The sequence below is a fragment of the Anser cygnoides genome, chromosome 2 (assembly GCF_040182565.1).
Source record: "Anser cygnoides isolate HZ-2024a breed goose chromosome 2, Taihu_goose_T2T_genome, whole genome shotgun sequence".
NCBI lineage: Eukaryota > Metazoa > Chordata > Aves > Anseriformes > Anatidae > Anser > Anser cygnoides.
The window spans coordinates 93,055,939-93,076,700 of NC_089874.1; the positions used below are offsets into that span (position 1 = coordinate 93,055,939).

The window sequence follows — 20,762 nt, forward strand, 5'->3', positions numbered from 1 at the left end:
TTTTCTTGTCATGGGGTTGCAGACTTTGTTGGTGATAGTTTTTGCGTGAAGCCCGCCTTCCTGAGTCACAGAGCAGGGGTGCCTCGTAATGTCTGTTTCAAACACAACCAGTGTCCATCAATCAATAGCTTTGTGGCGAACGACGTGTGTCCTTTCCATAATTTATAATTTTTAGCGACTAAACCCACACAAGTCTGCCTGGCCTGGAGGGACTCGGCTGCAGAGAAGGAACAGGGAGGACAGGTCGTGCTGTGCTGCCCAGCGGCAGGGAGATATTCCGGGGGGCTCTGCTGTAATGTGTCATAAAGCACTGACTGATACAATGCAAAGGATGCATTTTTCTTTCTTTTCCTTCTCCTCAGCCTGCTTTTACCCTCTTCTTATCCCTGATTTTTTCCCCCTCAGTCTCTTCCAGTCTCTCTGAAACACACATAAATTTTATTCTTCTGCTCCTGCAACTAGGTTCGGCCGTTCCCCTTTTTCCACTAGTTCACTTTTTCCACTGTTTTCTCTTTGTATTATAGATCATGTTGTAAAAGCAGTGCAAACAGCACCTCCCAGTGCCTTTCAGGTATAGTGTTTCTTGTCCCATTACATGCCTCAAGAGACAGAAACTGCTCCGCATGTTAGGTGTGGTGCTACACAAATAAAACTCTGGAAGCAGAAGGGAAAATGACCACCAAGCCTTGGCCTGCAATTCCGGGCTCTCTCTGGGTCTCCTGCAGAACTCCCATCAAATGCCCGTATTTCTGCACACGCAGTGCTGCCAGGACCAGATCCTTAAAATCAGTTGGTGCTCAGCTCCCTGCTACCGTATTTGTGACATTGGGGGGGATAAATTCACCTGCATTTCAAGGCAGAACACATTTGTCTCTGCGTTTTCCTGGTTTCTGCTCACACAAAGCACATTAGCAGACCCAAGTTACTAACTGCTTCCTGCTTCTGCTCATATTCAATGTTTTGTAGTTACCACGGCTGACCAACAAGCTGTAAATCTTGCCTGGTGTTTTGTAACAGAGGGAAAACCAGGATGATTTGTGTCGACTTTTGGGCATCGTGCATCATTATTGATTCGAGGGAGGGCGGTGAGAAGAGCGTAGCGCGGATCTGCTGCTTGCAGACCGTCCCAGAAGGTGGTGGTAGCTAGCAGTCAGCAGAGGGCAATAGAGAAATACGGTTTGTGATACCTACAGGGTTTGAAGCACTGATTATGTGTTTACAAAAAAAAAGAAAAAAAAAAAAGAAAAAAAAAAAAAAGGAAAGAAAAAGAAGAAAAGAAGAGCCAGGAGGGTAGATTGTTCAGTTTACTACTGAAGACCTGACTGTGACAGACCACCGGGAAAACAACATTTTCAGAGAGAGGAAAGGAGACCTTCTTTAGCATCTCTCCGAGTCTCTCCTTTTTTCTTCAGAGTTACATAGGATAACTTAGCCAGAACTTACTGATGACTGCACGCTCGGCGCACTCCGGAATGGACGGGGAGATGCAGGAAAGCACCCTTTGGAAGGAACAGAAGAGGAGGCATTTCAAAGATCCTGCAGGTGACCGAGGTGAGCAAACTCAGCTTCTCTTCCGAGTGAGATCATAGGTGTTCAGTCAGCTGTATCAAAGTCAGGAGGAAACAGAGTGATTGAAATTATGAGGGAATTTTGCTTTTTTCAGGCATGGTGGTGCACGACTAATTTTATCTTGGGAAAAACAGCTAGTGATGCTACAGGGATAAGCACTTCTAAGTATACGTTATTTTGGAGATGAGCTAAAACTGGTGATTGTTTTATGTGCAATATTTTGTATTAGCACTGTTTGAAACATGCTCATCGTTTCACTGTGTTTGGGACTTTAGTTTATGGGGAAATGTATAAAGAATATGAGGCTACTGTTGTTCCTTTTAGAGGGGATTTTTGCTAAGCTTTTGGAAAAATGTGACTCGGAGATTTGGAGAAATTTACTAAGAGATCTCAGATGCATGGTGAGAACACCCTCAGATTTTCCAAAGGCTCTATTATCAGAAAGATACTGAGAACTGGTAACAATGACTCTAACAATAGCAGAAAGAGTTAAGCCACAGAAATAAATGGGCTGACAGGGTTTGGAAAGCAGGGGGAAAAAAAGAAGAAAAAAAAAAAAAGAGAGAGACTAAGTTAGGAAATAAGCATACAAAACACTTTTCTATTGCCAAGATCTCAGCTGGTGTCACCATAACACTTGGAAAATATCCTCAGGATGCTAGGAGCCATTAAAGCAGTACAGATTATCAGAGGATAAACTTCCACTTCAGCTGCCACTGATACCAGAAGTGACCAATAAGAAACATTTGGGAAATGAAAGATGAAGAACTGAACATTGACATTCTGGGGATATCACAGAGCAAGTGCAAGGGTATCTAGAGGTCAGTCAGACAGTACCCATCTGAAACAAGGCAGGCTGATAAATAAGAGGGATAAATCATATTCTAAAAATTACTATCAGCTTCAAAATGCTAATTAAAGGAAATGCTATCTACTGTTCTTCATGAGCCAGGATTTATTTTGTAAGTGGTGTGATAGGTAATGAAATGGCACAGTGATTTGTCTGTGCTTTGTGTGCCAAAACGTGTAGAAGATTACTGTGATGATTGTTTGTTTATTCATTGTTTAGAACACAGCTTCCTTGCAACATGTGCCTGAGGGAGGTGAAAGATAACATATATAGAGCTTGTCACTATTTGCCATGGGTTGGCATCATCCATCTGACAGGGAAAGGACTCGATGAATGTCAGAATCCCCCTGATCTTGAAACCTACAAGTTCCAGTTCCAGTCTCCAATTTTTTCTTTCTTTATTTTTTTATCCAGTATACTAGGTTTTATTGTATAGCTGCATATCTATTCCCCCAAAAGATGGAAATCTTAACAGATGGTCTTAAACAAAAACCCCAGAGAGAAAGGTAACTGCAGTTTGAGGAAATCCTCACTTACGTACTAATACCTCTTTAAAGCTGTATCTGGTGGGAGTGATTAGTTCTTGATCTAAAATGTGAAGCTCTGGGACAATAAACATTCTCTTATAGCTGATACCTACTTTCAGTGAAATTAACGTGACTGCTTGCTGTTGTTTGCTGAGGAGTTTTCTCTTGGCTCCTATCACAACACATCTGATCAAAGGGACTCTTGTAGTGGGGAGCCACTGAGAAATGGGACCGACTACTTTTTGTGTGACTTTGGTACGTTTGGCCTCTCTATGGTCAGCTCATGAAGTGGCAGAACTGGCACCTTGCCGATGCGAAGGGCTAGGCTTTGAATGGTGAGCTGCAGATGTACGAGGTGTCCCCCCCTTGTATATAAGTTATGGGAAAGTTCGTGGATGCCAAAGGTCTGGAGGCAGTGTCCTTCAGGATGTTGACAAAGATGCTCCTGTGCCTGTTCTGGACGTAAGTCCTTGTAACCTTGAGTCAGAAGAAATTATTTCTTCATCTTCACTCACAAAACAGTTGTCTAAAAATGTTGAAATCTCAAGCCCAAGTTCCGCTTGCAAAAAAAGGTGCTGCTAGTAAATGTGTTAATTGTCATGTAAACCTGTTTGGTTAATGAGATGTGAAATAGTCCCTACTGTTAGCAACATCACCGTGCACAGGAGTTTGTCCCAGGCACTCGGGGTCATCTATTGCTGTGCTGCATGCAGCACAACCCGGAGCTGCTATTTCAGCCTTTTGCCAAAATAGGAACATTTTACTTTCTGATGAGTCATCTGGGTTTCACTCAGATCTCATAAGATTCCCCCACCCTGTTCTTTGCTGTGCAGTCCAGCCCTTGCCCTAGAGGCCTTGCTTTCCCAGCTGAGAGCTGGATGTACCCTCTTCAGCAGCTCTGGGCTCCCTTCCTTAATTAACTCAGAGGGGGCTGCTCGTGAACGATATGGAGCATTTTCTCTGTCACTGGAGCAGAACGTGCAGCATTCCTGGCCTTTTCTGGCCTCGAGTGTGGCAGAGCAGTGCTGGCAACTGAGCTGGAGTTCGCCACACACTGGGCTAAATGCTACCTGCATCAAGACAGATAGGGAACTAGGTCAACCGAAGGGGGCGGCTGTAGACTTTTTCCATATTGGTCATATGTTTCAGGAAAAGGTGCCTCTCCTTCTTCTTTTTTTTTCTTTTTTTTTTCTTTTTTTTCTTTTTTTTTCTTTTTTTATTTTTTTTTTTTTTTTTCCTTTCTGGTGCCGAAGGGGAATTAGGGAAGTCTTCATTTTTTAATTTCTTTTTGCTTTGAATTCTTTTCTTTTCCTTTTAATTCTGAGCAACCTGTTCTAAGGTGGCACAGGTTTGAGCAGGAGGCTGGCCTCTAGAGGTTTCCATCCTTAACCTGTAATTTTCAACACTCATGCTGTTATTTTTGATTCTTCCTGACTACAAAGTATCTGGGAGAAACAAACAAACAAACAAACAAACAAACAAAAACACCCACAGCCCACAAGGTATTTGAAAATATTTTCCCTAAATATTGATGGAGCAAAGAGAACATAACCCAGGTACTTCCCATAGATAACTGTGCCATGGGATAGTTATTTGCAGTTGCTGGTCTAGGCACTTGTGGGTTTTGTCAGAAAACTCTCATGTTTAGGCTGCTTAACAGAATTGCTGTTATGCAGAAATGTAGTCAGTTGAGGGATAAACAGTTTGAAGGCTGTACTCCCTGCTGCAAAAGAAAAGTGGCTTCTCACACCTATTTATAGTATCCAAAGTTGGTTGTATATCTGAGAAGCTGCCTTCAGTGCTGATTCTTCCGGTTTTATTCTTGGTGAGTCAGATGGCAAGAAGGGATGGAATATTTACTGCTGAAGTACGTGAAATAATCTGAACTTGAAAGATTTCTATCAGTTTTTCAGTAATTCGTTTTGGCTGAATTCATTCAAAATTAAACTGTTTGCCCAGCTGATATTCTTGATTCATCATCCTAGCTGAGACAGATCTTCAAAACCATTTACAAAATCTAGACAAACATATCTTCCATCAGCTTCGATCATAAAGCCGGTAAATATGCAGAAAATCTGACTCTTTAGAGGTGACAGTGATGGATATAATTTAGACACAAGGGAGGTAACAGAGAGAATCAGACTGATGCTCGGAGCGAACTTAAACCCAGAGTTTCACAGCTGAATGTGGGTGGGTGGTGCAGTGCTCCTTGTTTCCTTCAAAACTGTTGCTGAGGCACAGTGGTAGCACAGCATATTTTATCTGCATTGGGAAAAGAGCTCACAAGTCTTCATTGCTATTAATGTGACATTGCCACCAAAACTTGTTCCTCTTTTGAAGGAAAAACTGAAATGGGGAGGATGCTTAGGGACATGGTTTAGCGGTGGACTTGGCAGTGCTAGGTTAAGGACTGGACTTGATTTTAGAGGTCTTTTCCAACCTAAATGATTCCATGATTCATAAGCCTGAAGCAGCTGTAGTAAGGAGGAAAAGCTCCACATGATAGTAATTTAATCAGACTGCAGAATTAGTGTCCTGACTGGTCACAGAAAACAGAAAACATCTTCAGTGAGGTCTGTATTGTAGCTGCAAAGTCCTCCAGTGCTGAAGGGAGCTGGCCTTTCTGAAGGTGGCCTGTATGCAAGCCTGTGCTCCTCAGAGAGTTTGCACAGAAAGCAGAACAGCAAGGGGCAGATGATTCAATAGCATCATTTTGTCTAATGCCCCAGAGGTCTCTGCCTCAGCATCCCAAGTCAGACAAAGCTCAAAGTAGTTGCATGCACATCTGTTAAACAAAAGCCAACATCAAAATTGTCATTCACTTACCACTTGTTTGAAGCATGAGGAGGGGCTGATGCAACCTCCAGATTTTATTTTTTTCAGAAGGCTCATAGCCACATGTTTTTATATGTTCTTTTCATTATTATTAGACAATGTTAACAGCAGTGCTCACATATGGCCTGCATCAGTCTTCCTAAAGGTCATTTTGGCCCTCAGCGAGGGAAAGATTTGTTTTCCCTCTTTGGAAAAGTCATTTTAAAGTGGCCATGCTGATGGCATGGTAGGCATAACAAATTTTGTCGATTCATTATGGGCTTAGTTTGTGCAAAAGAAACTATTTTTTTCTTACTGTGTCCTTAAGAAACGTTTTCCTGATGTAAATATTTGTTTTACTAGTCCCACCCTTCCTCCCAAGCTGCTCTGAGATCTCTGTATCCCTTAGCACTGTTTGGAGAAAAGAGCTGCTTATCGTGAGAGCGTGGGGGAAAGATAGGACGGTGAAAAGCCCAAAGGGGTAAAGGTCCAGACAGAGATATACTGGCAGGTCCATAAAGAGCTTGTCACAGTGCCTGGTGGCTCTCTGCTTGTTTCATTTGCTCTGCTGATTAATCATTCATTTATTGTAGTGCCCAGGTACCACGGTGATGGACACACTACCAGTGCCACAGACCCAGCGTGCAGCATATTCATTAAAACGTTATTTTTGAAAGGAAACACAAAAATAAACACAACTTTTGAAAATGCTCAGCATAGCTAACGTTGCAGTTTACTTTCCTCTCTAACAATACACACTAGCATGTCAGGACATAAGCTTCTTGCTCCCGCTTTATGTTTTTCTTTCTGTTGTCAATATCTGCAGCATTCCCATGAAAATGTGAGTAGTCTGAATGGCTTCAGACTCCTTCCATATGTCAAGTGTTGCACATTTGTGCATCCCCCTTTCTGTGTAGCTATTGTGATGTTTGTTCCGTTGTCATTGTTATTAAAATCAGAGAAAGAGCCTCGGAATGAGAGCCAAATGCATCTTGGATCTATTAAGCCCCAACAGTTTGCTCGTGCGACCTTTGTGAAGCGAGGGGTACAAAGTGCAACTTTGGAAGTGCTGGCCAGCAGCTAAGCGTGCTGACTGCTGGAACGCCAGCTGGCGAGCTCTCCTGCCTCCTTCTCCAAATGTGAAGCCCTCTGCCCGAGTAGCTGCTATGGAGTATCTCTTCTGGAGCATCACGTTTGCAGGTCTGATCCTCACACAGGCCACTGTTGCTGCTTTTTATAGTGCCGTGCTGTTTATAGCTCTGTTTGAATATTTATGGCAGCCGCCACTGGAATGTTAGTGCTGAGCAATATTCTTCCACAGAGGGCATTACTGTGCTAGCATCCCTCCAAGATAACTGCATCAAATATAAAAACAAAGGTTACATCTGTATCATGACTACCTTATGAGTTTGCTCCTGCTTTTGGTATCTTGAATTGCTTCACAGTGCTTCCCTCTGAACACTGGTGCCTGGAGCAGATTGAGCTGGCAGTCTGTGAACCCCCAGCACATGACATGCCCAGGAGACAGACAGAGCCACCGAGGAGGAAATGAGAGCCCGATGTAAGGTATGCACTCACTGGAGCTGGATAATTGTTCCTCAAACTCCACTGATCATAAAAAACTACATTTAACTTTTGTTACAGCCCTCAGGAAGTGGAAAAAAAAACACACACACACACATCCTTTCTCTCCTATATTTCCCTCACATGATAAAAAAATACCAAATATTTTTTCAGGCCTATCTTACCATCTGCTCTGTCAGCAATTAGCTCACCAATTGGTGTGGGCTGAGTTCCATTGATATATAGCAAAAAGCTTACAGAAACGCTCAAAACTCAGACAGCAAGGCGGAGATGCTGTGCTGTTTATGTCTCCCTGGCACGGGGCAGGAAGGGCCAGTTGTGCACTGCTTGCTGAAGGCTGGAGACACGAGCAGTGCAAAGACAAAGCAGCACCATTTGAATCGACCATCTTACTGATACCACCACCAACAACAACAAAATGTAGTAATGACACTAATAGGACAATCCTGTTAACATTTCTGAGCAAAAGGTGAGATTTATGGGGCGTGTGTTAGAAGTATTCCCTCCTCTCCATCCTTCTTCAGTATGAAAACTTTCCACCTTGGCACAATCTGGTCCTTCAACTTTCTAAGGATACACAGATCTTTACAACCTCTACGTGTGCAGCAACTCTGCTCTGCTCTGGCATTTCAGTGGGCAGAAAGAACAACCCTTGAGGAAAGTGGAGAAAGAGCACTGCTTGCCTCCCGTGCTTCTGCAGACTCCAGGAGCCAGTGCAGGTGGACTCACTCCCCTCTCCTAGGTGGAAGCTGGGTCTGGCTGCACGGGATGGCAGCAAACAGGGTGCACGCTAATGCTGTGGAGTATCGAACTAATACCTCAACAATTCTGGTGGCTGCAGTATGATTGCAATGCTGAGCTGTGGTATCGGAATCAGCAGATCGCTGCTTTTGAGACGACAAACAGCTACAGTGCAGAAGTTTCCCTTTAAAAAGCTTTTCTTGCTGTGTTGTTGCCAGCCATTCTGGTGATCCTTCTTGCCAATCACTTCTTCTTTTCCATTATTCTGCTGTAATTTCTTTGGTGTTCCATTGCAGTAGATCTGAGGGGTATTCAATGACATTCACAGGTACAGTGCAATCAATTCCCTCATCCTTCCCTTCCCAAGGGTGTTCCATTTTTGACAGCCACCCTAGGAACACACGCAAGTTGAGCCTGGATAGAGGCATCTCCTCCTGCCAGCAGATCTGTGCACTTGTTTTTTCCATGGGCTATTGTCTGGAACTTGGCAAGCCTTTGAAATCTTTCCTGGATGAACAATTCTGGTTTAATCACTTTTTTTTTTTTTTTTTCATGAGCTGAAGTGAAAATAAACATGAACGTAGGATGCTGAGCTCAAACTCAAATCCAGTCTTTCCCAATGTGAGACCAGAACTGACGGTTTCAATTTGGCCCTTTACGGGTTACGATCCAGCTACAGAATTAGGTGTTGAATCTGAATGGCATCCAGGTTCTGTGGTACTCATGTAAATATGCTGGCTTAGTGTTTGTAGTGTGTTTACAGCCTGTTATTCATTTCTAACTAGTGGCATTTTCCTTTTTAGCTACAGAGGGAGAAGCTATGTTTTTACCATTGGTATTAGGTTTGATACCATATGACAGTAACAAAATCTGAAGATGTAAAAGCACAATAAACATTCAGATATGAGACAATCAGATGTGAGTGCATTTCTAATCAAACTTAAATCTGCTGGAATGAACAGAGGAAGTGTTTTTGTAGTTTGCACAAGCTCAGCCATTCATTATTCACTTTTCTGTCCTCAAACACTTAGTAGTTTCAGCTTAAGACAGTAGGCCCAGATTCAAACTGAGTTCAAGTTTTCCAGTTGCCCAGTTAACAACAGGCATTTGTACACCTGAAATTAAATGCACATGAGGAAAGGAAAGCAATAACCAAGTCTAGTGCTGAAAAGATCGATAAGGAATTAAGCAAAATAAAAAGCTGCTGAATTTGTATTTAATTTTCCAGTCTCTTTGCTGCCTGCCAGTCCTTTACAAGAGTGCAAAAAAATTCATTAAGAAATCAAAAATATATTTTAAGGACCTATTTAAGGAACAGAACATGTAATACTAACTTTGGAAAGCTGTGACTCTATTTTCTGACATCATCTTCCATTTGTGGCTAAGGTAAAACTCCATTATTTCTGTGGATTGCTGGAGAAGTAGATATGAATCTCACTTGATCCATTCTCATCCTGACAGGTTGACTTGGAAACCTTTAGTTTCAAAGAATATAGGGGTGTCCAAGTGAGTTCACACGGAACAGTTGGGTTTTCTGGAAAAGGTCTTCAATTCGATAGACTTTCAGAAAAAAATAACAGTACTAGCAGGAGACAAAGTGCCTTTGTTGTGAATGTTTGCTGGTCCCACTGAAGTTGATGCTACTTTGAGAATTGACTTCAGCTGAGATTATGGCTCTGGTTATAAACTCGTGTGAGTGTTGCAGATGAAGGCACTGATCATTAAAGCTGTGTCAGCTTCTCAGCAGTGAACTGATGTTCTTTTTGGCTTAAGTTCAGTGCTCTTTGAATGAGAAGTCTTGATTTACATTAAGTGTTTCTCAACTATTCTTGTGGGGATATTAAGCTGATGTCTTGTACTGTTTGTGGAGTCACCAAAGAAACAAGAAAAAAGGAAAGGAAGAAAAATAAGCCCAAACTAGAAAATATTGATTTAAGTCTGGTGGTTGCTGTTGAATGTGCTTGTCCTTCCCTCTTGCAGCTGCAAAACATACTGACATTGCAGGTGGGTCATCCGACAGCTCCCTTTCAGACTGTTGCCAATCTTGCTTCATGGATCAGCCAACAACTATGTCCTGAATTGTGCTTGCACCTGTTTCCTCTTCTGGAATAAACAGGTTTGTCTGGAAAGGGCATTGACAAAGGCCAAAGTTGCACACCCAGCCTTGCCCAGTGATATGAGGGAAATCACATTTTCTTGATGCTTGTGGAATGAAAGTGGCAGCTGTTACCATGGAAATAGTCAATTTCTGAAAGAAGAAGTTTTGAGGAGGCTGAATATCACCACTAATCTAAGAGATTGCAGTCAAGACAAAAGGTTAAAGTTGGAGATGCGCTAATTAGGAGGTTGTTGCCTCTCTGGTAATGTGAGGATGGATACAAAGGTATTCCATTTGGTAAAATGCTGTTGTCCTGCCTGATCCCATGAACCTATTATTTTGGATACAGAATGCTGATTAATCTCTGATGTAAAACCAGTAATTTGTGTTAAAATAGGTTCAAATAGATACTATGTCCTGGGAAGCTTCTTTTGAATACTTTGTTAAGCAACATTTTAAGGGTTAAGTGTTCATATTCCCCTTTTGGACAAATTTTCCAGGATTTTGTTCTGTATTTTGCAAGTACTGATGTCTTCTCTGTCCTTTTATCTGTGCTCAACGTATTTTCTGAGGTGCTGGAATTACTGTGGTTCTTCAGATTTCTCCTTAAATGTGCTAAAAATGTTATCAACAAACAGAAAAAAGGCTTTGTTATTTCCGCTGCACTTCCTCTGTTGATTGACTGTGCCAAGACAAAGTGAATAATACAGCAAAGTCATCATCTGCAAACAGGAATTTCTGGGCTAGATTCTCTCAGCTGTTACCAAGTGCCAAATCTTTACTGACTTCAGGAGGGTTACATCTCTACAAGAGCTGAAAATATGGCAATGTACTATTTCTGTTAAATTTCTCAGCTTTAGAGCACAGAAAGACCATCTGACAAACTCTGTTCGAGCATCTAGTAAGAATTTTAAAACAATTCCACAGTTTTCCCTGGATTATTTCACAAAAGGCTTAATTTTTCTTAATTAAAACTCCTGTTGATTAAATTTTTGTGAGCTCTAGCTGTTCAAATAATCTTGGGCCCTACATTCTTCAATTTATTTATTTGCACTTACAAGTAGCCTGCATTATCGCAAAAGCCTTTATCTGTGTAATTAGTTTTACATGGATTTTGTAATGAAGCCAGTATGTGAAAAATGGAATAGTAAATGTTGTTGGATATGTCCCCCAAAATGACACCAACAGCATCTCAAGGCAGTAAAAAATATCACCACCACACTATGCCTGGAAGAGCTGAGGGATGTTCTGTGACCTGTGCACATAAGCAATGCCTCTGGACGGCTGTAAAGGGTATCATATAATGTGATACTTCCAACTGCATATCAGTTTCAGCTTGAAGGCTGTAATTTTGCCCTAACTCTTCCAGCTTGGAGGCTGTTGGAGCAAGTCATAGCCATATTGCTAGGTCCATTCTTTACAGCCTAAATGAATTTGTGGTGTGTATACTGCTTTTTTTTTTCCCCCTCTCTCTGTCTTTTTTTTTCTTTTTTTTTTCTTTTTTTTTTTTTTCTTTTTCTTCTCATTCTATTGCTTCTCTTTAAATTAAACAGCACTTATCCCACCTGGAGGTCTCCTCCTCAAGGCATTCCTAGGCAGCAATTATATCCTTACTTAGTTCTTGTATTGCAAGACTAAACAGCTTAGCTCTGTTAGCATGTTTGGATGGAGGACCTCAGAATCACACTGAATAGCTGAGGTTGGAAAGGACCTCTGGAGATCATCAAGTCCAACCTCCCTGCTCGAGCAGGGTCCCCTAGAGTACATTTACCCAGGATTGTGTCCAGGTGGGTTTTGAAGATCTCTAGGGAAGGAGAGTCTACAACCTTCCTGTGCAACCTGTGCCAGTGCTCTGTCACCCTCGCAGTACAGAAGTGCTGCCTGATGTTCAGATGGGACTTCCTGTGCCTCTCATTTAGCACCACTTTGTGACACCCTCTCCCAAATGGTTTGATCAGATCCCCCTGAGCCTTCTCCTATCCACGCTGAACATTCCCAGCTCCCTCAGCCTCTCCTCGTATGAGGAATATTCACCCCTTTCCCCCCCACTGACTACAAAGCTGGTGACAGCTGCTGGATAGAGCTCCTTGGTGCTGAGGGGTGAGCCTATGATGGCTGGGCTGGAAAGGCTCTGGAAAACAATAGCTCTTATATGACAAGTCCCTTTGCTCACTCATTTTAGAAGCTCTCTTCTGCACCTTTCCCCATCTGAACTCATTTTTCTTGAATGTGTATAGGATTCCAGGTGAGGTATGACCATGCTTTGGACATTATCACTGATGTTACCTAGGTACTTCTGGAAATCTCCCTCCTCATGTCGTAGAGGCCCACTTGCCTTTTTCACTGAAGCATCAAAGTTGCCCATTTAATCTCACTGGCAACTGCAGTCGTCATTTGGCTCTGCCCTGGTATCTCCTCACTTACCTTTGAACTTTCTGCATGTGACCTTGCTGATTACCCCCTTTCTATGGCTCTCATCTTCAAGCAGCTCTGTTTGTGTAGTTTCACTGCTTTTCTGCATTGACAGCAGAAGAGTAGCCAGGTACAAGAGTACCTGGATCATGATGGTCAAGAGCTGTGAAAGGGCATCAGAGAAGCCCCAAAATGAATCCCAAAGACCCTCACTGCTAGATCCTTGCTTAATGGACTCTATAAAACCCTTTTTAATATCACTTACCTGTATTTTCTTCTCCTTTAGCTGTTTTTTAACCACCAAGTAAGTCTCTTCCTTAGTCCTCAAATTCCTTAATAATGTATAATACTGTGTCAAATGCATTCCTAAAGTTCTGAAGGATGAGATCTATTACACTGCCTATATTTAGAAAATCATTTACCTCATCTAAGAAAATAACATGGCTAGTTTCTTTGGTGTCCCTTTGGTAAATTTCTGTTGCATTTTATCCCATTTTTCATTTATCTCTGTGTCTTTATGTATTGTTTCCCTCAAAATGTGTTTTAAGGCCTTTCATACTAATGAGGTCAAATGAAATAGTTTGTCATTTCCCAACTGCCGCCTTGCCTTATTTTTCTCATGAGTTCTTTTTTAATGTAGAGACATTTTATTTCCATTTTTTTAGCTTCAATCCCAACTTGATAGTGCTATTAAAAATACTTGCCAGTGGATCAGTACTACGTGTCAGAATTTTTTAGAACTTGGAGACAGCAATTAACCAGACTTCAAACTTGATGCATTTGTTTTTAAGTTTTCATGTTATCTGTGGTAGTTTCTATTTGCACACCCACATTCTTCTTGTTCATGCCATTTTTGTCTTTAAACACAACTTGATCCTTCCTATTGAAAACTATGGCAAAATGCTTATTCAGTGCCTTTCCTTACCTTGTCTTTAATTTCTGCTCCATCCTTCCTCCACAGTGGCCCAGCATTTTTCCTTGTCTTTTTAATTTGTGTTGCTGAAGAGCCTTTTACTATTTGTTTCATATACTTTGCCAGACCTAACTCACTTGGGTTCTTGACAGTTCAAACTTTATCTTTGTACTTCCTGACCTCTCAGCTGGTTTTAGTTTGTGGACGGTACTTTTAACATTCTTTGTGGATGGTACTTTTGGCATTCTTCGTGGACTCTGCTTATTTCCAGTACCTTCTTTTTGACATGGTTATTCATTTAAGTTAGGCCTGGAATCTCTAAAAGGTCCTGCTGGTTGCATCTTTGTAAAAGCTGCTTGTTCAATTTACTGACCCTTTTCTGTACTACAGAATAGACATACCGAGAGAACTTAAATGGCCTTTTTATTGCCATTTTACAATGTTTTGCTATGTCAGTGTGATTCCTAAGTTCCTATGCCAACCTTGCTTCTCTCTGACATAAATAATCCTACTAATGTCATAATCAAAACTATGAAGGTTATTTGTGTGAGAAAAGTGTTACAGATCAGGTTGTACGTTCCTTAAAGTACTTTCACCAGGTGCAGTATTTTCTCACAGTGATGACTTTTTTAGCTGAACTGCAAAAGCTGTTTAAGAGATCCACATGCAGTATTAATAGAAGAGCAGAATATTTTGAAAGGTGAGACTGCTTGGAAATGGTTCCACCGAAGGATGCAGGGACTTGTCCAGGTGTCTAGTATTTCACTAATAACTTTTTTGCCACTTGACTCGGGTTTATTTCTGTCTTTTAACCATATTGTTAGATATTCTTTTGTCACCCTGGTGATTTGCAAATGTACAAGTACTGTACTCAGTGCTCAGGAAAACGGTCTTTAACAGAACTAAATTGTTATATGGAGAAAGATCACAGACTCACAGAATGGCTGAGGTTGTCACGGTACTCTGGAGGTTGTCTAGTCCAACCCCCTGCTCCAGCAGGAACACGCAGAGCTGGGTGCCCAGGACCACGTCCAGATGGCTTTTGGAGATCCCCAAGGGGCTCCACAAGGCTCCAGGGCTCCACAACCCCTCTGGGCAAGCTGTGCCAGTGCTCAGTCGCCCACACAGCACAGAAGTGCTGCCTGGTGTTCATACAGAGCCTCCTGTGCTCCAGCTGTGCCTACTGGCTCTTCTCCTGGCACTGGGCACCACTGGAAAGAGACTGGCTCCATCCTTTTTGCAGCTTCCCTTCAGGTATTCAAATACATTGATAACTATTAATTACTTGGAGTTTTTTCAGGTCTGAAGATATGTCAGAGCAGTGTTGCACAAACGCTGGAAAAGCATGTTCAATCTCTGCCCCAGAGACCTTGCAGTTGAAATACATAAAATGCATTCAGGGCCAAAGGAAGCAAACATTTTTACAGTCACTGTGAAATGTGAGAAATAAGCTGGAGTCTATCAAGGGCACGACCAGTAGCTCACCCAGTCTCCTTGACTTCTCCATCTCTCTCTTAATTGCAGAAAGTTTTTTCTAAGTTTCATCCACTACAGTCATTAGTAGGAGTAGGAAATTTCAGCATAATTCTGGGAATGAAAAGAGACAAATATTCATTTTTTTTCCTGCTGTTTCACTTACTTTAATAATCTGTCACCGTATGACAAAGTAGTTGGTAGAAGGAGAAAGCATGGTATGTTCTTTACCGATGATATATTGCACTTTTTAGCCAATCCAGTTGAGGAGTATATATTATCTACTAATCAGTTACTGAGAGAAGGCAGCAGATGGGTAAAAACCTGATTTGGCTGTTAATTTACAAATTTTGAACAATAGGTATAAAGTGAACAAAGAAGTAGATGACAATGCAGAAAATATTTTTTGCTGTATAAAAAGCTTCCTTTTATTAGATTGAGTCTATTCATAAGTAATGTTGCACACCATTTTGAGAAGATATTAAGAAGTCTCAGTACATTTAGATTTTCAGATTAGCTGGTGAGCTCCAGAAATGTGACCTGAATTATGACTCTCCTGTGGTTTCTATTTATAAATCCTTTTTTCCACTACAAATAAATTATGAAATACATTTAAAAGTCATGAGTTAATGAAAAAAGAATACAAAAAAATCTAATGGGCACAGCTGCTTGGAACAGTGTCATTTTTTGATGTCAGGATAATAATAATAATAAAAGAGCAAACCTCTAAATCTCTGCCTTATATAAATATATCCATTTGCTTCATCAATTAGCATCTCAGTGAATGTAAGTTTGACCAATAAAATTTATCTGCAGTGTCACTTCTGTGTGTATCAGTAAGATTCAGGAAAGATTAGTGAGGAATCTATATGTGATTCAATACATAACGCTATGTCAGCTTCACAAGAAAACAGGATCCTGGGTCATAGGAAAGAAATGGAAACAGAGTTTTGAAGAGTGTCATCTCCTGTACAAACAATGCTGTTACTTCTCTCTCTGGCAGCAAAACTACCAGTCACACTGTAAAAAGGTTTATATATTGCGTTTACCAGAAGAACAGTAACAAATCTGATAGAAGTAACTCACACAAGTGTTGTATTTAGGGAATTTCAAAGAAATTTTGATCAAGATGGTATTTAGGCTACAAGTACCTACATAACTGTCAGATACCAGCTCTGTGTTGTAAAAAGTGTTACAATGGGGCTCCTACTGGCACCAGTGTTGTGGCTACTCACACAACAAATCTTGTTCTCAGTAATTCCTCTCAACAGAAAAAAAAAAAAAAATCCAAATAATTTTACCGCTGGAAATCATAGAATCAAAGAACCATCTACAATGGAAAACACATTCAAGATCACCAGGTCCAACCACCAACATGACCTACTGACTGCCATCACTAAACCACATCCCTTTTTGCCACATCCACACGTCTATTAAATACCTCCAGGCATGGAGACTCCACCACCTCCCTGAGCAGACCGTTCCAATGCTTGACCACCTGCTGTGTAAAGAAATTCTTCCTAAATTCCAATCTAAACCTCCCCTAGCACAACTTGAGTCCTATCACTTGTTACCTGAGAAAAGAGACTAACACCCTCCTTGCCGCAAGCTCCTTTCAGATAGTTGTAGAGAGCAATGAGGTCTCCCTTCAGCCTCCTTTTCTCCAGACTAATCGGTCCTAGTTCCATCGGTTGTTCCTCTTAATTCTTGTTTTCTAGTCCCTTGGCCAGCTTCATTGCTTGTTTCTGCACACACTCAAGCATCTTAATATCCTTCTTGTGGTGAGAGGCCCAAAACTGAACACCATACCTGAGGTGAGGTTTCTCCAGTGTCACGTACAAGGGTACACTCGTGTCTCCTTCCTTGCACTCCTGCAGTGAACTTTTCAGCAAAACAATTCTACCACATCAAGTACACACCCTCTGTTAGCAGCCTGTTAGAGATGTGTATTGATTAAAAATCCAGAGAATGAAAAATAACTGGTTTAATTTTCAGAAATGTAAAATGTACAGATCACTAGTTGAAGAAACATATAATTTGTTTCAATGCTTATTTGTTCCAAATAATGAATATTTTTGACTTGGCTTATATGCCTATGTTGATTTTTCTTAGCTGTGGAGAAAGAACTACAGTACAAATAATGTGGCACGGATATTTACTCAGCAGTCTATCCAAACAAAGTGACCTGATTAAGGTGAAAATTTTTCATTGCAGCAGTTTTCTATTGGTGCATTAGGGGATTTATAGTGAAAAACATGTTCTTTTTGCAGGTTTATTTTAATAAGAAACAAAAATAGCTTCCAAAACCAAATATTCAACCATGAAATCATATTATTTTTAATTTCAGAAGGGCTCCATAATACCTTCTGAATAGTATGATTTAGATGCTTCTTGCTCCTGTCCTATTCAGGAGCCTGCTTTCCTGCCTGGACCTAATCTCCCATGACGTGCCGCTATCTCAGCTTTATGGCTATGGACATAGCCTCTTCTCTGATGAATTGAGGAAAATACAGTCTAATAATGTAGCTACATAAGGGAATGAGAATATGAGTCACTCAATCTTTAATATCGGTGAGGGCCAAATGCTTGTATTTAAAGCTCCCCTGGAAAGTTGATTTCTTCTCTGCAAAGAAAAAGAAAATCACAAATATTTTTAATTAGCTCTAGCCACCTAGATCTCAATTACTTTTGAATAAATATAGGGACTTCAGTAAAATTAGTTTGTAATTTCAGCTGTGCAAAACCTAGCGATGCACGTGAATGGCTTGATCCAAAGGTTGTATACAATTGACTTCATCTGATAAGAGAAAGAGAGGGGCAGTGGTGTGCTAAGACTGAACTGGGGCTATTGGTATGCTTAACCCATACCGTATTTGTATGGAGAACGTTTTTGTTGATGGATCTATTAATCCTTTCAGTTGGTAGCATTTGAGACAAAGAGCATTTTTTACGCAAGAGTTGTGCATGTGGCATGGCCCGTACAACTGAAATCCATCTGTGAACTACAGTGTCAGCTTGACATCAATTACTGCCTGTGCTTCCAGGATAGGTATCTTTAAGCATTAAACAACCAACAGAAGTTGTATTTCAAAGCCTTGAAACCAGCTGCCTGTCTGAAAGCTCTCCAATTTGGATAGAATATTCTCAACTTGGATTGCTTAATCAATGCTCTGTCTTCACTTCATTGGCGTAAAATAATATAAAACTAAAGTTTCTCCATTAAAAATTTTCTTGTCATTTCCAAGCTGGCTGCAGAGGTCTGTGCACACATCTGCTGAACTGCAAAATCTTGATGCCTTATGATGCCTCCTCCTCTTTGGAGAGTCATTAAGCTTAGAAGTCTAAGCCTCTACAGGGCTGATAGGATGGCTTGTTTTAAAACATGTCAAAACTGTTGGACAGCAGCTTGTTAAAAACTTCCACATTATTCCAATCATTCTGACTGACTGGCCATAAATTAATGCTAGTTCTGTTGTTATTATTTTTAACACACATGACAAAGATACTTAAACATCATAACTGAGCCTTTAAGTGTGGGCTGGCACAGGTATTTAATGCATCTAAGCTTCTATATGACCTGTGTATTAATTAGAAATCTGAGTAGCTCTTCCTCTGTGTAACTGCAAGACATTGAGAGTCTGATTTTCGGAAAGGCTGTTCACCTGCATCTTCACTGGCTCAACTCAACAATGTCACTGCTGTTTACATTGAGATTTGTACAGGGTAAACCACAGCTCTGCAGTTAACTTATAGCCCTATGAGAGACTGTTAACTACAAGTCAGCTGTGGTGGTTTTACCTTGCTGGGCAGCTGAGCTCCACCACAGCTGCTATCTCACTCCCCCTCCTCAGAGGAGGAGGGGAAGAAGAAAAGGAAAATAACAACTCACGGGTTGAGATAGGGATAATTTAATTAAAGGAAAAATAATTACTAAGGGAAAATTATTATTAATTAAATAATTTAACTAAAGGGAAAAGGGAAAGGTGAAAAAAAAAAAAACCACAAACAAACCACACAAAAAAGAACAAGCAGAGGCTGTGTGGAAGTGCAGAGGAAATAAATTACTCTCTACTTCCCACCAACAAGCAATGCTTGACCACGTCCTTGAAGCAGGGCCTCAATATGTAGCCATTGTTTGGGAGGACAGATGTTTTCACGGGAGCCCACTCCTCCCCTCTCCTTCCTTTTCCCACCTTTTATTGCTGAGTGTGACAGCACATGGCATGGGGCAGGTAGGGGCAGCCCATTGAAAACCACAGTGCCAGAATTCACCTGAATTCATTCATGGGAACTCCTCAGCCTTCTGGTGATGATGGGTAGAGCAAGTGTGGAGGAGAGGGGAGCTACCATCCTCCCTTCTGCCCCTGTATTTCAGGAGCATTAGTCCCTGTAAGGGAGAAAGGAGGGAATAGTCCCTGTCCACAGCAAGAACTTTTTGCTCTCTGCCTTTGTATGCACTGTGTGAGGGTGTGAGCCATGTCTTTCCTCTCATTCTCTTCCTGTTATAGCTCCAAGACAGACGGTCCACATATAAGTAGCTTGTCAGAGCTCAGGAGCAAAGGTGCAGAGCCAAGTTCTGCCAGAATACGACTTAGTATTTTATTAGTGTCAGAGAGAATTGGACCCCAGTGCCCAAGGGCAGATTTTAGGTCTCTTTTTTTTTTTTTTTTTTTTGGAAGGCTATGGTCCAAGTTAAACCATTTTATGACCTGACCAATTCATAGAGAAGAATGACATATCTATTTCCTGTCTTGTATGCTGGAACTATATGATTCCAGTGTATTATACGATTTTAGTGTATTATATTTATTATACTTTGAACTTTAAGTATTTCCTGCAATTTTCAGGAAGCCATCATTTAAAAAAGAAATACTCTACTGACCAAGAATTATATGTAGAAATGATTTGGCAATTTGTTTTGAGTAATGGAGAAAGTCCAAGGAAAAAAAATTGTGGTCTACTTGGGACGATTTATAAGGAAGAAAAAATAGGAGGAAAATCATCAGATAAATGACATCATATAATTCACCCTGATATAATTTGGGACTTAAAGATTTTGAGCATTTCTTAATCTGATTTGCAGGTGATGATCTGCTGCCAGAATAAATAAATCTTAGGAAGTGCCAAGACTGCTCAGCCATTTGCTGCGATACCACTCCCACATAAGGAACCTGTATCATCACCTTTTTTCAAGCAGCTTCTCCACCGTGGTAAGTTTTTCTTAGATGTTTGGCCTTCTATGTCAGGTGTTTTACAAAGAGTAAGGTGAGTTCTGGAAGGTCCAGCTCCAGTCCTAGATTTTGCTGATAGACCTGGAAACTTGAGTCAGTAAACCCAGTCATAGACATGTTAAACATATGTAAAGTTTGGTAAGGCTGTGGAGTATAGTAAATAGCACAGAACTAAATTATAATTGTCACTAACTGTAGTTTGTATTTTGTTCATCCCTATGAAGTGGTGATCCCCATTTGCAGTGTGTAAAATTTTGTCTTATGATCTAAAATTATTTTTTTAATACTTGCATCCGTATTTGCAACTTTGGTCTTTCAAATTCATGTCAGTCCCTTTTAATCACTCAAAAAAGAGCCCCTCATCCAATATCAAAAGCAAACAAAAATCCATAGATAATTCCAACAACTAGGTTTTGGAATAGAGACCTAATTAACTCTTATTGAGCTTGATCCAAAGTTCACTGAAGTAATTTGGAGACTTTCCATTAAAGTTAATTAACTTTAGAACAAAGTTCTTTCTCAGACACACCAGTTTAGCAGTAGCAATTAG

At 40.8% G+C, this 20,762-nt stretch overlaps 1 long non-coding RNA gene across 4 annotated transcripts in view; it reads left to right on the forward strand.

The window, feature by feature from the left end:
- The first annotated feature begins 813 nt into the window (after positions 1–813).
- The window catches only part of LOC106047414 (uncharacterized), a 72,672-nt gene continuing 52,723 nt past the window's right edge, over positions 814–20,762 (forward strand). For 3 of the 4 annotated variants that reach the window (XR_010829546.1, XR_010829547.1, XR_010829548.1), the window contains exons 1-2: positions 814–1,551; positions 20,065–20,191. This is a non-coding gene — a long non-coding RNA (uncharacterized lncRNA). The remainder of the gene's footprint in view (positions 1,552–20,064; positions 20,192–20,762) is intronic. The other variant, XR_001213771.3, reaches the window with a different exon arrangement.